The 23,570-nt window shown below is 40.7% G+C and overlaps 1 pseudogene; it reads right to left on the minus strand.

The window, feature by feature from the left end:
- Positions 1-244: 244 nt before the first annotated feature.
- On the minus strand, positions 245-20,900 carry LOC131193421 (zinc finger protein 595-like; annotated as a pseudogene).
- Between the last annotated feature and the right edge of the window lie 2,670 nt (positions 20,901-23,570).

Below are 23,570 nucleotides of genomic sequence, written 5' to 3' on the forward strand. Positions count from 1 at the left end.
CAATTGTCTAGTGTTTATTTTTGACAAAAATACTTGAGCATTGTATTGGTTCAATATTTCATTCTTTTCTCCCACTGAAGTGCTCACTGAAGATCCTGCTTCTCTTTGTTCTGGTGTGATTTAAATAGAATAGAATAGAATTTTAGAATAGAATTTTATTGGCCAAGTGTGATTGGACACACAAGGAATTTGTCTTGGTGCATATGCTCTCAGTGTACATAAAAGAAAAGATACGTTCATCAAGGTACAACATTTACAACACAATTGATGATCAATATATCAATATAAATCATAAGGATTGCCAGCAACAAGTTATAGTCATACAGTCATAAGTGGAAAGAGATTGGTGATGGGAACTATGAAACGATTAATAGTAGTGCAGATTCAGTAAATAGTCTGACAGTGTTGAGGGAATTATTTGTTTAGCAGAGTGATGGCCTTCGGGAAAAAACTGTTCTTGTGTCTAGTTGTTCTGGTGTGCAGTGCTCTATAGCGTCGTTTTGAGGGTAGGAGTTGAAACAGTTTATGTCCAGGATGCGAGGGATCTGCAAATATTTTCACGGCCCTCTTCTTGATTCGTGCAGTATACAGGTCCTCAATGGAAGGCAATATACAAAATATACAATGCAACTCTTATTTTTAATGGGTTGAAAAGGTTCTGTTGCTTTGGAAGCCCTTCCCATATGCCATGTATTTCTACAGATTCTCCTGGGACACTTCTGTGGGGATAAAGAAAATTTTGAGAATCAACATGAGCCAATTAGCGTCGTCTTTTCCTGCTATGCGTCTTCTTATGGAGATTAAAGTCACTCCCAGTTCTGAATTTCTTTTTACTCCACACACTCATATGGCTTCTCCCCTGTGTGGATTCTTTTATGGAATATAAGATTCCTCCTGACTCGGAAACTCTTTCCACACACAATGCATTTAAATGGCTTCTCTCCTGTGTGGAGCCTATTGTGGGAGGTAAGCTGATCACTCACACTAAAACATTTTCCACACTCCAAGCATTTATAGGGTTTCCCCCGAGTGAAGCCTTCTATGGTTCTTGAGTGAATGATTTCGACTAAAGCTTTTTCCGCACTCATGACATGTATATGGTTTCTCCCCAGTGTGGGTCCTCTTGTGGATACGAAGGCTACTAGTCATTCTGAAAATCATTCCACACACTGTGCACTTATAGGGTTTCTCCCCTGTGTGGATCCTCTTATGGCAAGTAAGGGCCTTGGAGGTCCTGAAGCATTTTCCACAATCCAAGCATTCATAGGGTTTCTCCCCTGTGTGGATTCTCTTATGGGAAGTAAGTTCACCGGAGGTCCTGAAGCATTTTCCACACTCTGTGCAATGATACGGCTTCTCTCCAGTGTGGAGCCTATTGTGGGAGGTAAGTGGGGCACTCGTACTAAAACATTTTCCACACTCCAAGCATTTATAGGGTTTCTCCCCTGAGTGAAGCCTTCTGTGGTTCTTGAGTGAATAACTTCGACTAAAGCTTTTTCCGCACTCATGACATGTATGTGGTTTCTCCCCAGTGTGGGTCCTCTTGTGGATATAAAGGCCACTACTCGTTCTGAAACTCATGCCACACTCCGTGCACTTATAGGGTTTCTCCCCTGTGTGGATTCTTTTATGGAGTGTAAGATTCCCCCCGTCTCGGAAACTCTTTCCACATACGATGCATTTAAATGGCTTCTCTCCGGTGTGGAGACTATTGTGGGAGGTAAGCTTGTTACTCGCAATAAAACATTTCCCACACTCCAGACATTTATAGGGTTTCTCCCCTGAGTGAAGCCTTCTGTGGTTCTTGAGTGCATAACTTTGACTAAAGCTTTTTCCGCACTCATGACATGTATACGGTTTCTCCCCAGTGTGGATCCTCTTGTGCATACCAAGGATACTACTCGTTCTGAAACTCATGCCACACTCTGTGCACTTATAGGGTTTCTCCCCTGTGTGGATCCTTTTATGCTTCGTCAGTTCTCCAGAAATACTGAAGCGTTTTCCACACTCCTGGCACTGATATGGTTTCTCCCCAGTGTGGGTCCTGCTATGTATGATATAGGTTGTTTTGTCATTGAAGCTCTTTCCACACGTGTGGCATTCATATGGTTTCTCCCCAGTGTGGAGCCTTTTGTGGGAAGTGAGGGATCTCGAACTGGTGAAGCATTTGTCGCATTCAGTGCACTTATAAGGCTTTTCACCCGTGTGGGTCCTTTTATGGCGAGTAAGACTCTGTGGAATAGTGAAGCGCTTCCCACACTCAGTGCATTGATATGGTTTCTCTCCACTGTGGATTCTTCTATGGGATGTTAAGTGGTCGTATTTACGGAAGCTCTTTCCACACTCCAGGCATTTGTATGGTTTCTCCCCTGTGTGAATCCTCTTATGGCAAGTAATGGCCCTGGACGTCCTGAAGCTCTTTCCACAGATCGTGCAATGATATGGCTTTTCCCCTGTATGGATCCTATTATGGGAAGTGAGATCACTTGCAGAATGGAAGCTCTTCCCACATTCCAGGCATTTACATGATTTCTTCCCAGTGGGGCTTTTTTTCTGGGAATTCGGTTCCTTGCTCCCAATAAACCTCCTTCTACCCTCCCTGCGTTGCTGAAACCTCTCCTCTCTGTGGATGCTTTGATGGGAAGTAAGGGAGGCGCTGCTTCCGAAGCTGTTTCCCCTATGAATGCATTGATGCTGCTTCCTCTCTTCGTGGACCTTCTTATGTGAATTAAGATGATTTTTCTGCCTGAAGGTTCTTCCACAATCCAGACATTTGTGTGGATCCTCTGCTTTGTGAATCTTTTTATGCAGTGCAAGGGAGCGGCTTGTACTGAAGCTTTCTGCACAATCCGTACATTTGTATATTTCCCCTCCTTCTTGTCTTCTTTCATGTAAAGGAGGAGGAAGGCTCCTTCTGAAGTGTTGCCTGCTTTCATCTTGTTTCTCTCCAGTAGGCCTTTGGCAACAGTCACATAATCCCGATCCATCTCGAAGGGTTTTCGCACACCTTGAACACACTTCTTTTTCTTGGCAATCATCTGTACCCAATAAGACATTGGTATCTGGACAAGGTAAACCAGAGCAATTCTCCAGCTCAACCCTTAATTGGTTTTCCTCCAAACTTTGCTTTCCATACATTTTTTCTGCAACTTCCTTTTTCTCTTTTGGCAAAGGTGTTGCTGCCTCTTGGCCAGAATCCTCCATCTCCCATCCGTCGCCTGCTTGGAATAGAAAGAATAGAAAAGTTAACACAAACTGAAGTGCAAAAGGGATCAAGCACCGTTTACTGTCTTTGAACAATATCAAACTTCCTCCCAAACCCCATTTGTTCCAAACATGGTGCTATGCTTGGTATTAAAGGAATATACATTTTGGCCTTTGGGTCTCTCTTCTTCTCAATGGTACAGAATAAAAACCTGAAGATTTTGGATAAGATCTTTGAACCTTTTGTGGGGGGGCTTCATATTTAGTTTCAAGGCAGCAGAAGAGACAGTTAAAAGTGGCCTCTAGTGGTTCATTTTGTTCGTTCCTTCATTCCTTCATTAATATATTGGCCTCTCAGCTTGCCATAGGGAAACCCTGGATGGCTTATGATATTAAAATGATAAAAAGTACATAAAACCTATACACAATAAAGTAAAATATTATAAAAAAACAAATACCCAATCCTAACTAAAAGATAATAGACTTGATGGAGAGCCTAGTGGTTTAAGTTTAATGTGAGAAGTTAGAAATTGGACCTGGAACTCAGCTTCAGCCTCATATCCATGAAGAGGTTTTCCCTTGAAGAAAACAGGTTGTCACTCTGGTGTGTTCATTCATCTTTGTCCCACAGGTGCTTTTTTCTCCCCCTTGAAGACATTTCGACTCTCATCCGAGAAGCTTCTTCAGTTCTGACTGAATGGTGGAGGATGGAAGGATTGATATTCCTTGCAGTCAACTGGTCATTGGAACTGTTTCGGACCAGATGACTGCAAGAAATATCAATCCTTCCATTCTCCACCATTTAGTCAGACCTGAAGAAGCTTCTTCGATGAGAAATGAAATGTCTTCAGGCAAAGACGAAGAAAATCCAGGTGCTGTTTGAAAAAGCTCCTCTGGGCCACCAAGACATGGATGACTGAGAATCTTCATAAACATTCATTCATCTTTAGTGGTTCCTGCATTTACAGGTAGCACTACAAAAAGGGAAGCATTGGAGAAAATGGGAGGGGATACGGTTGGAAGATCCCATCTGCAGAGGACCTGGCAGATCAGACAGATCACTTCTCTAGTAGTTGCATCCTGATGATCAACCTGTGGAGTGGACTCTTATTGGGCTCTTAAGTGCCATCCTGAATCAGTCAGGGAATTGTGCAGCAGGTGTCCAAAAAGGTCAGAGATGCGGACACAAGCTCCTAGTTTTATGTCAATTAATATATTTTACATCAATATTTACAGTAAACGAGAAAGTCAGGCTAACAGGAGCATCATGAGGTTAACCAACACTACAGCATCACCATGAGGTAAAATTACCAAGCCCACAGAGGAAAAAGGCGGGAAACAGGACACTCCCCCTTTACACTCACACTAACCAATCACAGCAGAGACTGCCTCATGCAGGGGACAGCTCTCTCCAACCAATCAGCTGTAACTGAGTGTTCTGATTCCCTCTACAATTCTACTGTTCCAGCTACTAAATTTCAATTGCTTAACAGAATTCCTTACCTAAGGAAGCCATGTTCCTCTCGGTTTCCAGCATGACCTCCCGGTACAGGGCTTTTTGCTTTGAATCCAGCAGGGCCCACTCCTCCACGGAGAAAAACACAGCTACATCCTCAAGCGATATCAATTCCTGACACAGAGAGGGGGAAAAAACACAATGTATTCCATGAGCATTCCTAACAATGAACACTTCAATGAATTACTTGCAAGTCCTCTTCTTGATGAACATATTCCACCTGCAGAGTTTCCAAAGAGGGAAAATTTGAATCTTCTCTAGAGAACCTTTCCAAAAACATAAAGTGCCAAGAGCCTCTGGCTAGAGATACATCTAGGTAATATGTTATTGGTTTGGCCAATTCCGCAGGAGCAGCAAGCCCATCTTCCTTTGCTTTCCACTGATGGGCTAGAGCTTGGATGTCTTGGCCCAATCCAACATTGAGTTAATTTTACCCCATGCAATGAGCCAATGAATCAGGCCAAATCAAGGAAGGTGGGGTTCAACATTTAATTTCTGTGTAAAAGGAAACCTTGGGTTTTACTTTTTACTTTGAGGTTTCGTGTGAAGTATTAGTAGTGCTTTTATAAAGCCTTATTAAGGCCACACCTGGAGTACTGCATCCAGTTTTGGTCACCATGTTAGAAAAAGATGTGGAGACTTTGGAAAAAGTGCAGAGAAGAGAAATTAGGATAATTAAAGAAGCTGAAGAAGCTTCTTGGATGAGAAGCAAAATGTCTTCAAAGGAAAAAACAAGAAAGTCTAGTTGCCTCCTGAAAAAGCACCTTTGGGACACTTTAAGGGAGGGGAGAATCCTCCTACCTGAGTTGGAAGTTGAACAGCTCTTAATCCTCTGCTACAAAGAACCGAGGTTCCAGGAGATGAAGGCAAGGCCATCAGAGTGTCTAGGAGTGGGGGGAAAAACAGCAAAGGAATAATTGGCTATCAAACATCCTAACCATATTCTAGAAGCTACAGTGCAGAAGGGCGATTCTACATACCTTTATGCTAACTAGGGAATCTGTTTATTTGAGTACTTTGCAGACAGAACAATAATACATAGAAGCTGCTAACATTGGGTGAGAGGAAAACCGAAAGGTGTGGAAGGACCAAGGAATGGATTCAGAGGCAGCATAGAACTTCACTCTGGAGGCCTCAAGTAGATCCCATCCCATATCCAGGGAGCTGTGCTGAGTTGTTAATCAGAAATACTAGGTCTGGCCTGGCACAAACAAAGAGACAAGAGTCCAATTCTCTCTGAGTCACACATATGCTGGTAGTCCTCGAATTACAGCCATTCATTTAGTGACTGTTCGAAGTTACAACAGCACTGAAGAAAATGACGATTGTTTTGCACACTTAAGACCATTGGCAGCATCCCCATCGTCACATGATCAAAATTCAGGCAGCTGGCAACAATTGGCTCATATTTATGATGGTTGCAGTGTCCTGGGGTCATGTGATCACCTTTTGCAATCTTCTGTGAGAAACTTGCAAAACGGGTAGCAGTACCTAAATATTACTGGTGCTCTCCATGATCCAGTTTCCTGGGTTGCTGTTATCTCAGGGAATTTGGACTAGGTCCAGCATTAATATGAAATTATCTGCAATACTTCAGGAATATTAAAACCTATTTTAACACGTCTCATATATCGTAATCAAGGAATGGCTGTATTTATGAAGGTTTTGGGGGGTCGTGGACCCGGCACACAAAACAGCTTTGATGAACTTATGAAAAGTCAGTGGTGCACTTGTGTGTGATGGACTTGTGTCCCTGAGTATGTGGAAATTGTGCTGTGTTCTTAGATAAATGGCAGGAATTATGGGAGAGGAATAGAAAATTAACTTTATCGACTACCTACAAAGAAAACCTTTTTAAAAATGTTTTACAGGTGGCATCTCCCACACACAGGATTATCTAAAAGGAAGAAAAACCTCTCTCTGATGCGTTGGAAATGTAAGGCAGTGCCGGGAACCTTCTATCATATGTGGTGGGTCTGTCCAAAAGCTAAGGATTTTTGGCATCAGATAAAACGATGGCTTGAAGAGATGTTAAATCAAAAAATAGATTCAAAGCCAGAACTCTTCCTACTGGGTATCCCAAAGGATAAATATAATACAGGAACAATGTAGTTAATGTTGCATTTATTAACGGCAGCGAGACTGGTCTTTGCACAAAATTGGAAGAGTAAAGAGACACATACACCCTGACGAAGAGATAATAAATAAGATACTGACTTGCGCAGAAATGGACAGGCTGACTCTGGAACTCAAAGACAAGAGTGAAACGGAATATCATGAAATCTGGAACAAAATGTATCAGTGGTTGTAGAGGAGGAAGGTCGGGATAAAGAAAAATTGATAAATCGAGAGTTGGAAAATTATGATAGTATTATGTGATAGGTAGGAATTGCATTGACAGTGAGATTAATTTTCACAGATGAAGAGATTTATGTCTCTGAATTTTGATTGACTGTACATACAGTATTTATATATCGAATACAAATCGTATTTGTTTTAAAGTAAAATTTGACAGAAATGTTTGAACCAGAAAAGTCGCATTATGTCCAATGTTTTTAACTGTATATTTAATTTAAAAAAACTTTAAAAAAAAAATTGTGCCGTGTGTGTTGAAAATGTTCTTTGCAAGCAGGATAGCTGCTTAGCTGGCAAGATGGTGGTGGGCTAAGATTCTGGGAAAAATATATGTTGGTCACATATATAAAAATAATTACATTGTGACATTTAGGCTGAAGTAATGAGCAACTGTCCTGTTGCTTATGGCAAGGTGTCAAAATCATGAAAGTCATGTGCCTTTGTGGACTTCAGGTATATAAGGCAAGGGTGGAGAATGGGAGGTGTTCAATCAGTCTCAAGCTGTCCCGTCCCCTTGACTGCTTGTCTGATTGACCCTCATTGCAATGCGATTCATGGAAGTAAGGTAAAGGTAAAGGTTCCCCTCGCACATATGTGCTAGTCGTTCCTGACTCTAGGGGGCGGTGCTCATCTCCGTTTCAAAGCTGAAGAGCGAGCACTGTCCGAAGGCTTCTCCATGGTCATGTGGCCAGCATGACTAAATACCAGAGATGAGCAGAACACTGTTACCTTCCCACCAAAGGTGGTCCCTATTTTTCTACTTGCATTTGTTACGTGCTTTCAAACTGCTAAGTTGGCAGAAGCTGGGACAAGTAACGGGAGCTCACCACATTATGCGGCACTAGGGATTTGAACCGCTGAACTGCTGACCTTTCGATCGACAAGCTCAGCATCTTAGCCACTGAGCCATTGCATCCCTACTTAATGTAAGTCCTTTATGTTTATTATGCTCTAAATTCTGATAAACCTCAGAATCCTAAAATGACATTTTTTGTCACTGTTTAATTGTTATTAATTGTCTGTTTAATTGTTATTAATTGTAGCTATGCTCATAATCAGGTTTTTCCCCTGACACTTCTGACAAGCAAAGCCAATAGAGAAGACTGATTCACTGAACCACGTTACTATCTCAACAACTGCAGTGTGGGGAGGCGTGACCAGCATCGCGACGGAACGGTCGCTCACCCCGACAGCTCTGGGGTGAGCGCTGATATCCCCCCGAAATGGGGGTCCATCGCGGACTATAGCTACCTCGTAGAAGGCAGCGAAGAATGGGGGAGCCGCCAGTTTTTCCCCCCCGACCCATCGGGGAGGAAGGCAGCTGCCATCATCTGCCACAAAGTTGGAGACGGCCACAAGAATTGGGCAGGAGGAAGAAGCACTTTTAAAAGAATAGAAAGTCAAAATCGGGTGAGTTATTATCAGCTCACGAAGGAAAAAAAAATGCACAAGCATTGAAGAAAATGGTAACTAGCAGCTAAACGCAATTGGAATAGAAAATGGAAGGAAATAATTAAGGGTATTTTGAATTCTGAAGGAGAGGGCTTGGAGTGAAAGTTTAGAGCCCTACCTAATGAAAAAAAATATTAAATTTTGAAAAGAGAGGGCTCGGAATGGAAGTTAAGAGCCCTAACTAATCAAACAAGAAAGGAGAATAAACATTTCTCAATTAAATATGTTTTGAGATCCCTGGAATTCTGATGGTCTATTTAAGATATAAAAGAAACAGGAAAGTGATGTTAAACGGAATTCTACTTTTAACTTTAATGTAATATTTTAAATCCCTTTCCCACTGAAACCTGTGATTAGAAGAAAGACAAAGAAACTATTAATTGGTATAAGTTGGGCTGGGAAGTGACTCACCAGGCTAATGCAGCCTGTTATTAACACACAGCTGCCTGCAATTACAATTACCGCAGGCTCAAGTCCCACCAGGCCCAAGGTTGACTCAGCCTTCCATCCTTTATAAGGTAGGTAAAATGAGGACCCAGATTGTTGGCGGGGCAATAAGTTGACTTTGTATATAAATATACAAATAGGATGAGACTATTGCCTTACACAATGTAAGCCGCCCTGAGTCTTCGGAGAAGGGCAGGATATAAATTCAAATTTTTAAAAAAAAGTGAAAAAGGAAAAGGAAAATAGATGGAGACAAAGGGAAGGCGTGGTTTATTTTTCTTGGAATTAAGATGGAGACCATGTTAACTGTGACTGTGATTTAAAAGATACTCAACGATAGAAGAAAAACGGAAAAGAGAGATTGTAGGGAACTCTATTTTAGATCTTAATGGAATATTTTAAATTCCTTTATCCCCCGGAATTTGATCCACGTAAAATATAAATGACTACTATAGAACTTTTAAGGATATTTTGGGGAATGACTGAAAGATTATAGAAAATTGTTTTTGATGATATGAAATTTTAAAAGAAATATTATTTATTATTTTCAATTATATTAGATAGTGATCTCTAGAGACAGGGGAAGATAGCAGGAACTGAATAGTCTTTATTTCAAGATTATTCCCATGTAGATGGATAGGTTGATGTGATTGCACGACCGCTCTAAGAAAGGATGTTAAAAGGCTGTCTTCAAATCTATATCAAAGGTTTTAAGAGATAAATTGTATTTATGCAAAATATAAACGATAATTATAGAATTGTTAAGGATACTTTGGGGAATGAGGGAAAGACTATAGAAAATTATTTTTGGATTTGAAATTTTTAAAAGAAATATTGTTATTCATGATTTTTAATGATACTAGATAGTGATTCTAGAGGCAGAGGAGGATAGCAGGAACTGAATAGTTCTTATTTTACGACTATTCCCATGCAGACTGCTCTAAGAAAGGATATTAATGGCTGCCTTTAGATCGATATCAAAAGTTTTTTTAAAAAAAGAGAATGGTATTTATATAAAATAAAGATGATGACTACGGGAAATTTTTTAGAGATACTTTGGGGAATGAAGGAAAGATCATAGGCTAAGAAGGGGAGGAAGGAAATGAGTATTGGATTGGGGAATAGATTTCATTTAAATTTTATTGACATTGGATACAATTTTTAAGAGAAAGATGCAAAAATTATTAATTTGAATGAAGGAGAAGGAAATATATTGTATAGATGAAATTTGAAATGTCTTTAGGGATGTACCCGACTGACAATCTGTTCACAAAGATGTTTTTTTATATATATGTGTCAGGCTACCTCCGACTATAATTAGGAAAGAATTCACCTTGACTTCATTTGGAATAAAGACAAGTACTTTTACTTTTTACAGTCTTGATAGCAGCCAAGCTAAGTTGGATCTGAGACAAAATATAGCTAACATATCATATCCCCCCAATTGTCCCTCCTCCTCCAGGAGGTCAGGCTGGTCTGGTCCAATGCCAGCTCCTTCTCGGCCCCTCGTGGTAATCTTCTTCCACAGGTCTCTAGATGTCAGTCATCTTAGGAATGCAGTGTCTGTTAGGAAAACCCGCGCTGATAACACTCAGTCGTTAATCATCCCTCCCCCACTGTTATGTCAGCTGACACTCTTAATAGGCTCCTTTCCCTTACCCTGTACGGTGGTATGATACATCTCATTTCCTTAATAGTTTTATAATACAGAAATAAACATTTCACATTCTATCTACTGATATAATCATTCAAAAGTATATGAAGATTGGAGTGGAGGCTGACATTCGGCCCTCCTGCAACAAGGACGTCAGTCCTAAAAAGAAAAAGAGAAGTTAGGGTTTGTCAGGATATTTTTTATAGAATTGTGCTATCTTTTCCGACGCACGGAAGTATATGAAGATTGGAGTGGAGGCTGACAATATGTGTCTTTGTGTGTGTGTGTGTGTGTGTGTGTGTGTGTGTGATTCTATAAAAATAAAAAAAATTTGGGCAAAACAACAACAACAACAACAACTATAGTGTGGTTCACTTAACAACTGGGGCATGAAAGGTCGTAAAAGGGGGCAAAACTCACTCAGCAACTGTCTCGCTTAGCAACAGAAATTTTGGGCTCAATTGCAGTTGTAAATCAAGGAATTGAGATTTGGACAAAGGTAGGTCCTCCCATAAGGCTGGGAAAGAGCTGGCAAATTTTTTTTCAGCACGCTTCTGTATTTTACTTAGTTACCCAAGCAGGAAATACAGCTGCCTTTCTGACAGTAAGACGTAATAAGGAAAGTACCCAGGTAGCTATGCCCACATCCTGTAGCGATGAATTTTTAACAACTGCTGTGGTTTGCATATCACCCTTCCCCACACACCTCCTTTATTTCAGCCATTTCAGAATACAGAATAACAGAGGTCTTCTAACCCCTATACCACAGGTTTCAAACTCGCCACGTCACGTGACATTACAAGTTTTTTCCCCTTCGTGGATCTGGGTTGAGCCTGGCCTCCCTCTGACGCATCCGGCCTGGGGGCCGCCGTTTTGACACCCCTGCTATAACATTTCAGACAAATGGTTGTCCAATCACTTCTGGAAAACCTCCAGTGTTGGAGCAACTTCTGGAGGCAAGTTGTTCTGTCAGGAAATTTCTCCTTAGTTCTAAGTTGCTTTTCTCCTTGATTACTTTCCCCCCATTCCTTTTTACCCTGCCTTCAGGTGCTTTGGAAAATAGGTTGACTCCAGTGGAGGGATTCAAATATTTAACAACGGGTTCTCTGTCCTAATGACCAGCTGGGTAGGCGTGGCTTGGTGGTCATGTGACCGTGTGGGCATGGCCAACTTAACATCACTAACGACGATGGCTGCTTCACCTTAGCTGTTACAATGTAATAAGGGTTAACTAGAGAGGCAGTTTATGTAAGCAGGGCGATAAAGATTAGGCTAGAAACAACACCAGAATGTTTCCTTCCAGCCTTCCTTACCGGATTAGCTCTGTAAAGTGGAAAAAAAGAACAAAATGAGATTTCTTCCAACAACTGGTTCTCTGAACTGCTTAAAAAGCTAACAACCGGTTCTCCTGAATAGGTGCGAAACAGCTGAATCCCACCACTGATTGACTCCCTCTTCCTCGTGGCAACCTCTCAAATACTGGAATATTGCTATCACGTCAGTCCTAGTCCTCCTTTTCATTAAACTAGTGTGAGAGAAAACTCATCATAATGTAGGCCTTTGCTTCTTGATAGCTGCCTATTGACCTGATATTTCTTGGCAAGGTTTATTGTACTCAATATTAATCTGTATAATCTGTTTAAAATCATTGTATTCAGTACTAATGATGTGTCTATCAAAAAGTTGTAACCTGAAGACTTCCGGTGGCTCTGTGGGTGATGGCGACGGTCTTTTAGACTGCCAGCCTCTGGATCGTGTAGAACCGCTAAGACAGTGCAAATCAGCTGTCTAGTGGCTTGGAAACCTTTCCCTCGAGAAAAGAGGGAAAGGTGAGCAAAAGGGTGGAGGTAGAGCTCCCCAAAAATCCCTGGGACGATTCCAGGGGTTTGGAGGGTAGAACTCCCTGCGGAAAGCCCAAAGAGCTCCGGATCCGAGGCTTTTCTACTTTTTAGAATAGAATAGAATAGAATAGAATTTTTATTGGCCAAGTGTGATTGGACACACAAGGAATTTGTCGGTGCATATGCTCTCAGTGTACATAAAGAAAAGATACGTTCATCAAGGTACAACATTTACAACACAATTGATGGTCAATATATCAATATAAATCATAAGGATTGCCAGCAACAAAGTTACAGTCATACAGTCATAAGTGGAAAGAGATTGGTGATGGGAATGATGAGAAGATTAATAGTAGCGCAGATTTAGTAAATAGTTTGACAGTGTTGAGGGAATTATTTGTTTAGCAGAGTAATGGCCTTCGGGAAAAAACTGTTCTTGTGTCTAGTTGTTCTGGTGTGCAGTGCTCTATAGCGTTGTTTTGAGGGTAGGAGTTGAAACAGTTTATGTCCTGGATGTGAGGGTTCTGTAAATATTTTCACGGCCCTCTTCTTGATTTGTGCAGTATACAGGTCCTCAATGGAAGGCAGGTTGGTAGCAATTATTTTTTCTGCAGTTCTAATTATCCTCTGAAGTCTGTGTCTTTCTTGTTGGGTTGCAGAACCGAACCAGACAGTTATAGAAGTGCAAATGACAGACTCAATAATTCCTCTGTAGAACTGAATCAGCAGCTCCTTGGGCAGTTTGAGCTTACTGAGTTGGCGCAGAAAGAACATTCTTTGTTGTCCTTTTTTAATGATGTTTTTGATGTTAGCTGTCCATTTTAGATCTTGCGATATGATAGAACCTAGAAATTTGAAGGTTTCTACTGTTGATACTGTGTTGTCTAGTGTTGTGAGAGGTGGAAGTATGGAAGGGTTTCTCCTAAAGTCTACCACCATTTCTACGGTTTTGAGTGTGTTCAGTTCCAGATTGTTTTGGTTGCACCACAAGGCTAGTCGTTCGACCTCTCGTCTATATGCGGATTCGTCATTGTCTCGAATGAGACCGATCACTGTTGTGTCATCTGCGAACTTCAGTAGCTTAACAGATGGATCGTTGGAGATGCAGTCATTGGTATACAGAGAGAAGAGAAGTGGGGAGAGCACACAGCCTTGGGGGGCCCCTGTGCTAATTGTACAGGTATTTGATGTGATCTTGCTTAGCTTCACCTGCTGCTTCCTGTTTGTTATTAATTAATTAAATTAATATTCATATTCATTCATTCATTCATTCATTCATTCATTCATTCATTCATTCATTCATTGTTAGGAAGCTTGTGATCCACGTACAAGTCTGTTCCAGTACCTGTAGCTGGTTTAGCTTAGTTAGAAGAATGTCTGGAATGATGGTATTGAATGCTGAACTAAAGTCTACAAAAAGGACCCTTGCATAGGTCTTTGGAGACTCAAGATATTGTAGGATGTAGTGCAGAGCCATAATAGCATCATCTGTTGATCTATTTGCTCGGTATGCAAATTGCAAGGGATCCAACAGCGGATCCGTGATGGTTTTCAAGTAGGAAAGCACTAGCTTTTCAAAGGTTTTCATGACTACAGATGTTAAAGCAATTGGTCTGTAGTCATTCAGTTCCTTGATAGTGGGCTTCTTCGGCACTGGGATGATGGTAGAGCGTTTGAAGCAAGAAGGAACATAGCACAGTTCTAGTGATTTATTGAAAATATGGGTGAAGATGGGGGCCAATTGGTCAGCACAGACTTTTAAGCAAGAAGGAGTTATCTTGTCTGGGGCTTGCCTGGAGCTTTTCCTGGCTTTTGTCTGTGAAATAGATCCTGCACTTCCTTTTCTGTGATCACTAGGGGTTGTGAACCCAATGAAATGGGGTCAGTTGTAGGAGGCTTGGCTGTTGTTGGTGTGTCTGAGATGAGTGTTGTGGAGATAGGTAGCTGTAATTTCCTTTCAAACCTGCAGAAAAACTCATTCAGGTCATCTGCCAGTTGTTGATTACCTTCAGCCTGGGAAGGAGGTTTGCCATAGCCGGTGATATTTTTAAGACTTTTCCACATGTTTGCTGGTTCATTTGCTGAAAACTGATTCTTTAGCTTTTCAGAGTAGCTTCTTTTTGCTGCTCTGATCTCCCTTGCATTTCTGGCCTGATTGTACAGCATTTTATCATCTTTTCTGTGAACTAAGGTTTGTTGTTACTGTATATTCGCAAGTTCCTTGTAGGTACACATAGGTCTTCACAGAAGCTGACATATGTTACAGTATCTGTGAGTTCATCCAGGTCTGCAGAGGTATCTTCAAAGATATTCCAATCAGTGCAGTCAAAGCATGCCTGCAGCTTTGATTTTGCCTCCTCCGTCCAGGTCTTCACTGATTTAATTGTTGGTTTTGTGGTTTTAAGTCTTTGCCTGTAAGCAGGTACAAGGTGAATCATGCAATGATCAGAGTGTCCTACAGCTGCACGTGGTAAAGACCGATAAGCATCTTTTAGTGTTGTGTAGCAATGGTCTAGAGTATTCTTGCCTCTGGTGGGACAATTGACATGCTGAAATTACTTTGGTAGCTCTTTCCTTAAGTTTGCCTTGTTTAGATCTCCCAAAACAATGGCCAGTGAATCAGGGTGTTTGGCTTCAGCCTCCATGATTTGGTCAGCTAGAGTTCGTAATGCCTTGTTTACACAGGCTTGTGGTGGGACATAAACAGCAATTAGAAGAAATGAGGAAAATTCACGAGGCGAATAGTATGGTTTGCAGTTGATAATTAAAGTTTCTAAATTGTTGTCACAGAATTTGTAAATTATTTTAAAATCTAGACACCAGTTGCTGTTAATATATAGGCATAAGCCTCCTCCTTTCTTTTTACCAGATGTTTCTGGAACCCTGTCTGATCGTTCAGTCTGAAACCCTGGAATGTTCAGGCTGCTATTTTCAATTGATTCATTTAACCAGGTTTCAGAGAAGCATAGGACTGCTGAATTGCGAAAATCAGAATAGTATTTGTTTAAGAGGAGTATTTCATCCATCTTATTTGCAAGTGAGCGTATATTTGTTAGGAAAATTGAAGGTAGAGGAGTTTTAATGCAATTTCTTAGCCTGTTTAAGATCCCACATCGTTTACCTCTCTTCCTTCACTTTTGTCATTTGGTTTTTTTAGTAATCCATGGCTCCGTGGGAATTGCCTCCTCCTGTGTTGGAATCTCCTCCGTGTTTGTAAAGACAGGCGGGGGTAAGATCAAAGAAAGCTGCTCCTTAAAGAAATATTGTTTAATTTTTAGCAGATTGTCTCATGAGTAGGAAATCCGTAGTGAGTCACAGAGAACAATTAAAAATAAAGAAACCATTAGAGAGTATTTCACTGAGGCAGCCTTCATTGGCGCCATCTTGGAAAGGCCAAGATGGCACATTTTTAGCAGAATTAATAACTGCAACCATCTCTGGGACCAATATTGGATTATAAATTGATTCCACACCAGATGGAGCAGAGACAGGAGCACCAGCAATAGAAAGTAAGAATTCTTAACTCTCTAGACATTTTGTTTCCTTTTGAAGACAAGAATGGAAATGGCGCCATTGACTTAATAGGCTCAGAAAACAAAAGTGAGAAAGCTGCTATTGTTTAATGCGTAGAGCTGCCAGAGACTGCTGTAAGTTATACTTAAATGAATAGATACAAAAGGAAAAAAGGGAAAAGATCTTAAGACTGTGTTTGTGGAAGATTTAAAAAGAACTTTTATTGACTTTAATTATACTAAAATATAAGTTTAAGAGAAGATGGCAGCTAAACAAATAAAAGCAAATGCTACTAAGAGTGCTGGAGTATCTCCAGCTCATACAGCTGATTCGAAAGCACTAAATTTAGAAGCATTACAAGAAAATTTGAAGGACTTTTTGAAAGATTCCCTGACTGATGCTATAAGTTTGCAAACTTCTCTCATTGAGGAGAAATTTAAAGAAATGGTAGAAGGGATGTCAGAAATTAAATAAGGAAATAAGGAAATTAGAAAAGGAATTATGATAGCAGTTCAAAGTTTGGTATCAAATCTGATTCAGTTGGAAGAAAGTGTGGAGGAAATTAAGCAATCTAATTTAAATCTGAAAAAAAATGGAGGAGGTTCAGATTAAGGTGGAGAAAGCAGATGATGAAATTGTTTTGGTACAATATAGAGCCATGGAATTTGCTTTAAGAATCAGAGGGTTGAAGGAAAATAAACAAGAGAATTTAAGAGAAATATTTTCTGAGGCTTTCGCACAGATAATGGGGGAGCAACCAGCAGATCTGGCACTTCAAATTGATAAAATCTATCGTATGAATTCTTGGATTGCCCGACAAAAACAGCTACCAAGAGATGTGGTCATTTATTTTACAACTAGGAGAGTTAGAAATGAAGTCTTACAAGCATCTTACAAGGAAAAAATTCAAGTAGCTGGTCAAAAAATCTTAACATTGAAAGAAATCCCTCCTAAAATGCTGAGAAGTAGAAAAGAGTTTGTATTTTTGGTAAATGAACTTAAAAAACGACAGATAGAGTATAGATGGGATATTCCAGCTGGGATAATAGTGTTCCAAGCAGGAAAAGTACATTGTCTCAATACAGTCTGGAAAGTAAGAGATTATTATGTTAATGTGCTTAAAGCTGGAAGTCCAGAAGGAAGGAGGAGAATGGATCTGGATGAGGCAGGCAAGAAGGGAAAAGAGGCGAAGCAGGCACAAGATCAAGTTGGGGCCATAATTATGGAGGAACAGTTGTTGCAAGTGTTGGATACTGCTAACGTTTCAGGGTTAGAAGGTGCAAAAGAACAAAGGCAGACTAGAGCAGCCACCAAACAGATGGAACAAGAAGCAAAGATTCAACAAATTCAAGTAGTAACTCAAGATATTACCAAAACAGAAGCAGTGGGAGGAGCTAGGCCGAAAACTAAAATCCAGGAGAATTTGCAGTTGATGTTCCAAAAGCTTCCGATTGCCAAAAATGGCAACTAGAATTTTATCCTGGAATGTCAATGGTTTAAATTCACCACAGAAAAGAAGGAAGATATTTCATTACTTGAAACAATTTAGAAATGATGTAATTTGTCTACAGGAAACACATATTAGAACATCAGATCAAAAATATTTGATAAACTCAAGACTTGGCATACATTTTGTTGCATCGGCTCCAGAGAAAAAGAATGGTATAGTTATATATTTAAAGAAGGGGTTAATAGCACAGTTAATTGAGTTGGACACTCAAGGAAGATATATTGCAATTGAACTTTTAATAGAAGGGAAGAAGATACTTTTAATTGGAATTTATGCACCTAACCAACAACAAGAATTTTTTTTTAAATTTTTACATAATAGAATAATACACTGGGATTACAAATCGTATATATTAATGGCTGATTGGAATGGAGTACTGGATACTCGAAAAGATAAAAAAGATGTATCTCAAAACATTTCAAGCCGTGCGAAATTGCCTAGAGCCTTTTTTGATATGATGAATTAAGAATTAATTCATCATATCTTAGATATATACTTAGAATTAAGAGATATTTGGCGAGAACGGAATACTGAAGAAAAAGATTTTACTTTTTTCTCTGACAGACATCAATCTTTTTCTAGGATTGATTTTATATTAATTACTAATGATTTGTTTTCTAGGGTGAAGAAGACCAAGATATGCCCAAGAACTCTGACTGATCATAGTCTGGTTTGGATAGAACTTGATCAGGAAAAGGGACTTAGGAGATCATGGAGGTTGAATGAAAATTTGCTTAGATATGAAGAAAATGTAAAAGAATGTAAAAAACAAATGAGAGAAGTTTTTGTTACGAATATGCATAAGGGCACACCTATAGAGATGGTTTGGGATGCAAGTAAAGCTTATATGAGGGGAGTTTTTATACACATGAATAATAAACATAGAAATAGACTGCAGAAAAAGAGAATGGAATTAGAGGAGGAAATTTATTTATTTATTTATTTATTTATTTATTTATTTGATTTTTATATCGCCCTTCTCCCGAAAGACTCAGGGCGGTGTACAGGCAAAATAAAACAGATGGTACAATATACAATTTAAAATGCAATTAAAAAACTTATTTTAAAATTGGCCTGAAAAGTATACAATGAACTAAAAACCCCATTTAAAATTAGTTAATAAGAATTTAAAATTTAATAAAATTCAATTTAAGCCAGCCCCGTGCGAATAAAAAGATGTGTCTTCAGTTCGCGACGGAATGTCCGAAGGTCAGGTATTTGGCGTAAAACCGGGGGAAGTTCGTTCCAGAGTGTGGGAGCCCCCACAGAGAAGGACCTTCCCCTGGGGGCCGCCAGCCGACATTGCTTGGCGGACGGCACCCTGAGAAGTCCCTCTCTGTGAGAGCGTACGGGTCGGTGGGAGGCATGTGGTAAATTAAAAAAAGAGAGCAACTACTTATAAATAATCCAGGAGATAAGAAAATAAAAGAATCAATAAATATACTATGAGGGCAGTTTAATATAATGATGGCAGACCAGGTGGCAACTAACTTACAATATGTTAAGCATAACACATTCAGCAATGCTAATAAACCAGGAAGGTGGTTAGCTTACGTAATAAAGAAGAAACAGAAATTACGCACTATTGGTAAGGTAGACTATAGAGGTAAAGAAGTATATCAACAGAATTTGATTAAGAAAGCCTTTTTAGAATTTTACACAAAGTTATATGTTAGAGAATCAATTAAAGATACAGATATAGATAGATATTTATAGGAGGGAGGCATTTGTGAACTTACACTGGAGCAAAGGGAAGAGTTGAATCAACTTATAACTTCAGAGGAAATAATTTTAGCAATTAAACAGCTGAAAATGGGTAAAACACCAGGAACAGATGGCTTAACGGATGTTTATTATAAAAATTTACAAGCTGAAATGGTAGAGCCACTTAAGGAACTATTTAATAGAATTCAATCTGGAGGAGAAGTGCCCCCTTCGTGGAGAATGGCTTTTATTTCGCTGATACCGAAGGAAGAACAAGATTTTAGTAAACCAGAAAATTATAGGCCAATATCGCTTTTAAATACTGATTATAAGATTTTTGCTAAGATATTAGCATACAGACTAATGCCAGTTATGAGCCAAATGATTCATAGTGATCAATCAGGATTTATTAGAGGGAGACAAATGAGATACAATATGAGACAAATTGTAAATTTATTGGAATATTTGGAAAGAAACAACCAAGTGCCTCAGTTGCTGTGACAAGGTGGCAGAATTTTGAAAGTCTTGTGCTTTGTGGTATATAATAATGGCATGTTGGACAGTGAGCCAGCCTCAAGCCATACTTTTTGACTGCACGTCCGATTGACCTTCATTGCAAGGTGGTTGTTGTGTAAGTACTTGCTGTTTTCCATAATTTGAAATTTAATAAACCACTTAGGATCTTTAATAAATTATTATCCTTAATAAAGGATCCTAAGTGAGCCTTGTGGTGAACTGTCTGTTCAATTTCTTACAAGTGCAGCTATGCTCAGAATCAGTTTTTTTCCCCTGAAACCCAATTCCAGCAACTGTTCTTGATGTGTTTAAGTCTCTACTCCGCTAAGCATCTTTGTTGCTCTTTTCTGTATTCTTGATCATCACAATCCCGACCCACATAATATTCACCCTTCCCATCAGATCATCTGGAGAAGCGAAAACTATTTTCACAGGTGGGATTTGCTCTTTGGAATACCCTACTACAACAATGTCTCTCAACCATATCAGTTTTAAAATATGTGGACTTCAACTCCCAGAATTCCCCAGCCAGCCATCCTATGCTGGCCGGAGATTTCTGGGAGTGGAAGTCCACAGATCTTAAAAGTCACTAAGGCTGAGACAGGCTGGCCTATCGGAAAAGAGTGAGACCTTTTTAAATGGACACAAGACTTTAAAAACACAGTTGAATTAAACAATGAAAAGGAATTCAGGAATGAAATTCACTCGGGCAAAGTCAATCCTGAGGATTCAAGGGCATCAGCAGGAGCCTTTACCTGATGCTCCCTCCTGAGGTGGCTCGTCCTGAGCAACGCCCCGAAACAACGGCTCCTGGGGGGGATCGCCCCCGGTCCCTCCGGCCGCCTGAGCATCCATTGAACCCCAAACCTTCTGGCTCTGAAACAGCAGCATAGAAAAGGAAGTGACGGGAAACGATCAGGAAGGGCCGGCAGAACAATCTCCCCGAGGAGAAGGTGGGGGCTGCAGGAGCGATCTTAGCGGCGCCCCAAGAAGCTGCCTTGAAGGGTCTCCTGTCCGAGCATTTCCCCAGGTGGGAAAAAGGAAGGAAGGGAGGAAGGAGCTTCTTACCTGGCGCTCGATAGGAAAGAGGAGGCTCTATTCCTCGCCCGGACTCCGCTCCCCGAAAAGATGCGCGCAGGAGCAGATCCGCGATCCGTTTTCCTCGCAGCCCCGCCGGCCACGCTCCCTCCCTCCCTCCCTCCCTTCCCAGCCACGCACGTGGATCGCCCTTCTCAGAACTGCCCCAGCCAAGACTTTGCAGAGCCCAACCTGGAAGCTCTTCTAGCTCCTCCCCTCCCCGTCCAGCTCCTCCCATGCTCCGCTTCCCTTCCCTCCCCTCCTCCTGTCCCTGGGCTTCATCCCCTCCCTCCGTCCCTTAACTTCCTTTTTCCCATCTGGTGGAATGCTCGGACAGGAGACCCTTCAATGCAGCTTCTTCGGGGGCTGCTAAGATCCCTCCTGCAGTCCCCACTTTCTCCTTGGGGAGATTATTAGTATTATGATTATTTTGCTGGCCCTTCCTGGTCGTTTGCCGTCACTTCCTTTTCTCTGCTACTGTTTCAAATCCAGGAGGCTTGGAGTTCAATGACTCCGAAAGCGGCGGGGGGAAAAAAGGGGCGATCCCTCCCGTGATCTGTTGTTTCGGGGAGTTGCTCAAGAGGAGCCGCCTCCGGAGAGAGCATCGGATAAAGGCTCCTTCTGAAGCCTTTGAATCTCTTTGCGCTCGTTGCTTTCATCCCTCGATTCCTTTTCATTCTTCAATTGAACTGCGTTTTTAAAGCCATGGATGCATTTAAAAAGGTATCGCCCTTTTCCTGTGGGCCGTTGGTTCTCAACCTTGGCAACTTTGTGATATGTGGATTTCAGCTCCCAGAATTTCCCACGTGCGTTGAAGTCCACATATTTTACAGCTTCCCAGATTGAGAAACGTTGCTGTAAACCGGGGTGGGGAACTAGGGGGCTTTTAGGACTGGTGGACTTCAACTCCCAGAATTCCTGAGTCAGCTGGCTCAGGAATTCTGGGAGTTGAAGTCCACCATTCCTAAAAGGGCCTCTAGTTCCCCACTTTTGTAGTAGGCTTTTCCAACAGGCAAGTCCCAGCTGTGAAAAGAATTTCTATCTGATAAAGGAAGGTGAACATTATAGAAAGATAGAAGAACATACATAGAGTTGGAAGGGACCTTGGAGGTCTTCTAGTCCTACCCCCTGCTTGAGGAGGAGGAGTCCACATACTATTTGAGGGAGGTAGCTGTCCAGTCTCTTCTTAAAAGCCTCCTGTGAGGGAGCACCTTAATCAGGATTCCGATGATCAATATTCTTACCTTGAAGTGACTGAAATAAAGACCTATGTCTCATATCTGGGAAAGGGTGAGAGAGAAACCACAACAGGCTTGCTAAAAATCCTTATTGCGACAGGAATTCGCCACAAATACTTTGGTACCTTCCTTACTGTATCTACTGTCAATCAAACAGCTGTATTTCCTCTTGATGTCAGTTCAATGCAAAAGCATTAAAGAAATCCTTCTAGGTCTTTCCAAGCCTCCGTCCAAATCTGAGTCCTTGACACTAGTTAGCCTAGAAATAAGCTAAAATCAGCCTTTTCATTGTACACTCAAGAATATCGTTAGGATCTTTGATAGCAAATGCTGTTTTTCCCCCCCACTCCTAGACACTCTCATGGCCTCATCTTCATCTCCTGGAACCTCAGTTCTTTCTAATGGAGGATTAACAGTAGTTGAGCTTCCAATGCAGGTAGGATTGTGATGATCAAGAGTGCAGAGAAGAGCAACAAAGATGCTTAGCGGAGTAGAGACTTAAACACATCAAGAACGGTTGCTGGAATTGGGTTTCAGGGGAAAAAAACTGATTCTGAGCAGAGCTGCACTTGTAAGAAATTGAACAGACAGTTCACCCCAAGGCGTCTCACTTAGGATCCTTTATTAAGGATCCTAAGTGGTTTATTGAATTTCAAATTATGGCAAACAGCAAGTACTTACACAACACCCACCTTGCAATGAAGGTCAATCGGACATGCAGTCAAAAAGTAAGGCTTGAGGCTGACTCACTGTCCAACATGCCATTATTTTATACTGTAGGAAGTTAGCACCCACCAACCTCCTAGAAGAATGAAATATTTTAGAAAATATTTAAAAGGCAGAATATATTTCCCTGGATGAGAAATGGAGAAACATGTTTTAAAGACAAAGCAGCTTCCTGACTCCCCCCACCTTTGTCAATGGGCCATTAAAGCCTCAGCCAAGCTCACTCATTTCCCCCCACCTTTGTCAATGGGTCAGAGGTAGAAACTCATTCTCCCCACCTTTGCCATCATCATTTGCAACACAAAAGGACTCATCTAGCAACAGAAACTCACCACATGGCAAGGCTCAAGCAAGCTTGAGAGACAACCTACAACGTTAGCTAAGACCCCTAGACCACCTGGGAGTTTGACAACCAATCAGGATACTCTTCCTGTGTCCCAGAAAGTTCAAAGCTCAGAAAAAGCATAAACCAGGGAGCACACAGGATCTCCTCCCTTTTCTGTTCAGGAACTCAAGCCATGTGATCCTGGCCACCATTAAACCATCTTAATAATAATAATAATAATATTTTAATTTGTAAAAATTTAATTTTCAAGCAGCCTCCATGTTTTCAGTGTCTTTGTCCCCACTTGGATCTGAACCCAGATGGATATTTCTTCCAACAGATGTTTATTTATTTATTTATTTATAATTACATTTTTATACTGCACCATCTCCCGTAGGACTCAGGGCGGTATACAGCCAATATTAAAATACACATACCACTATAATATAAATATAATAAATACACACTATTTAAAAACAATTAAAAGCAAAT

This window comes from Ahaetulla prasina, chromosome 2 (genome assembly GCF_028640845.1).
Source record: "Ahaetulla prasina isolate Xishuangbanna chromosome 2, ASM2864084v1, whole genome shotgun sequence".
NCBI lineage: Eukaryota > Metazoa > Chordata > Lepidosauria > Squamata > Colubridae > Ahaetulla > Ahaetulla prasina.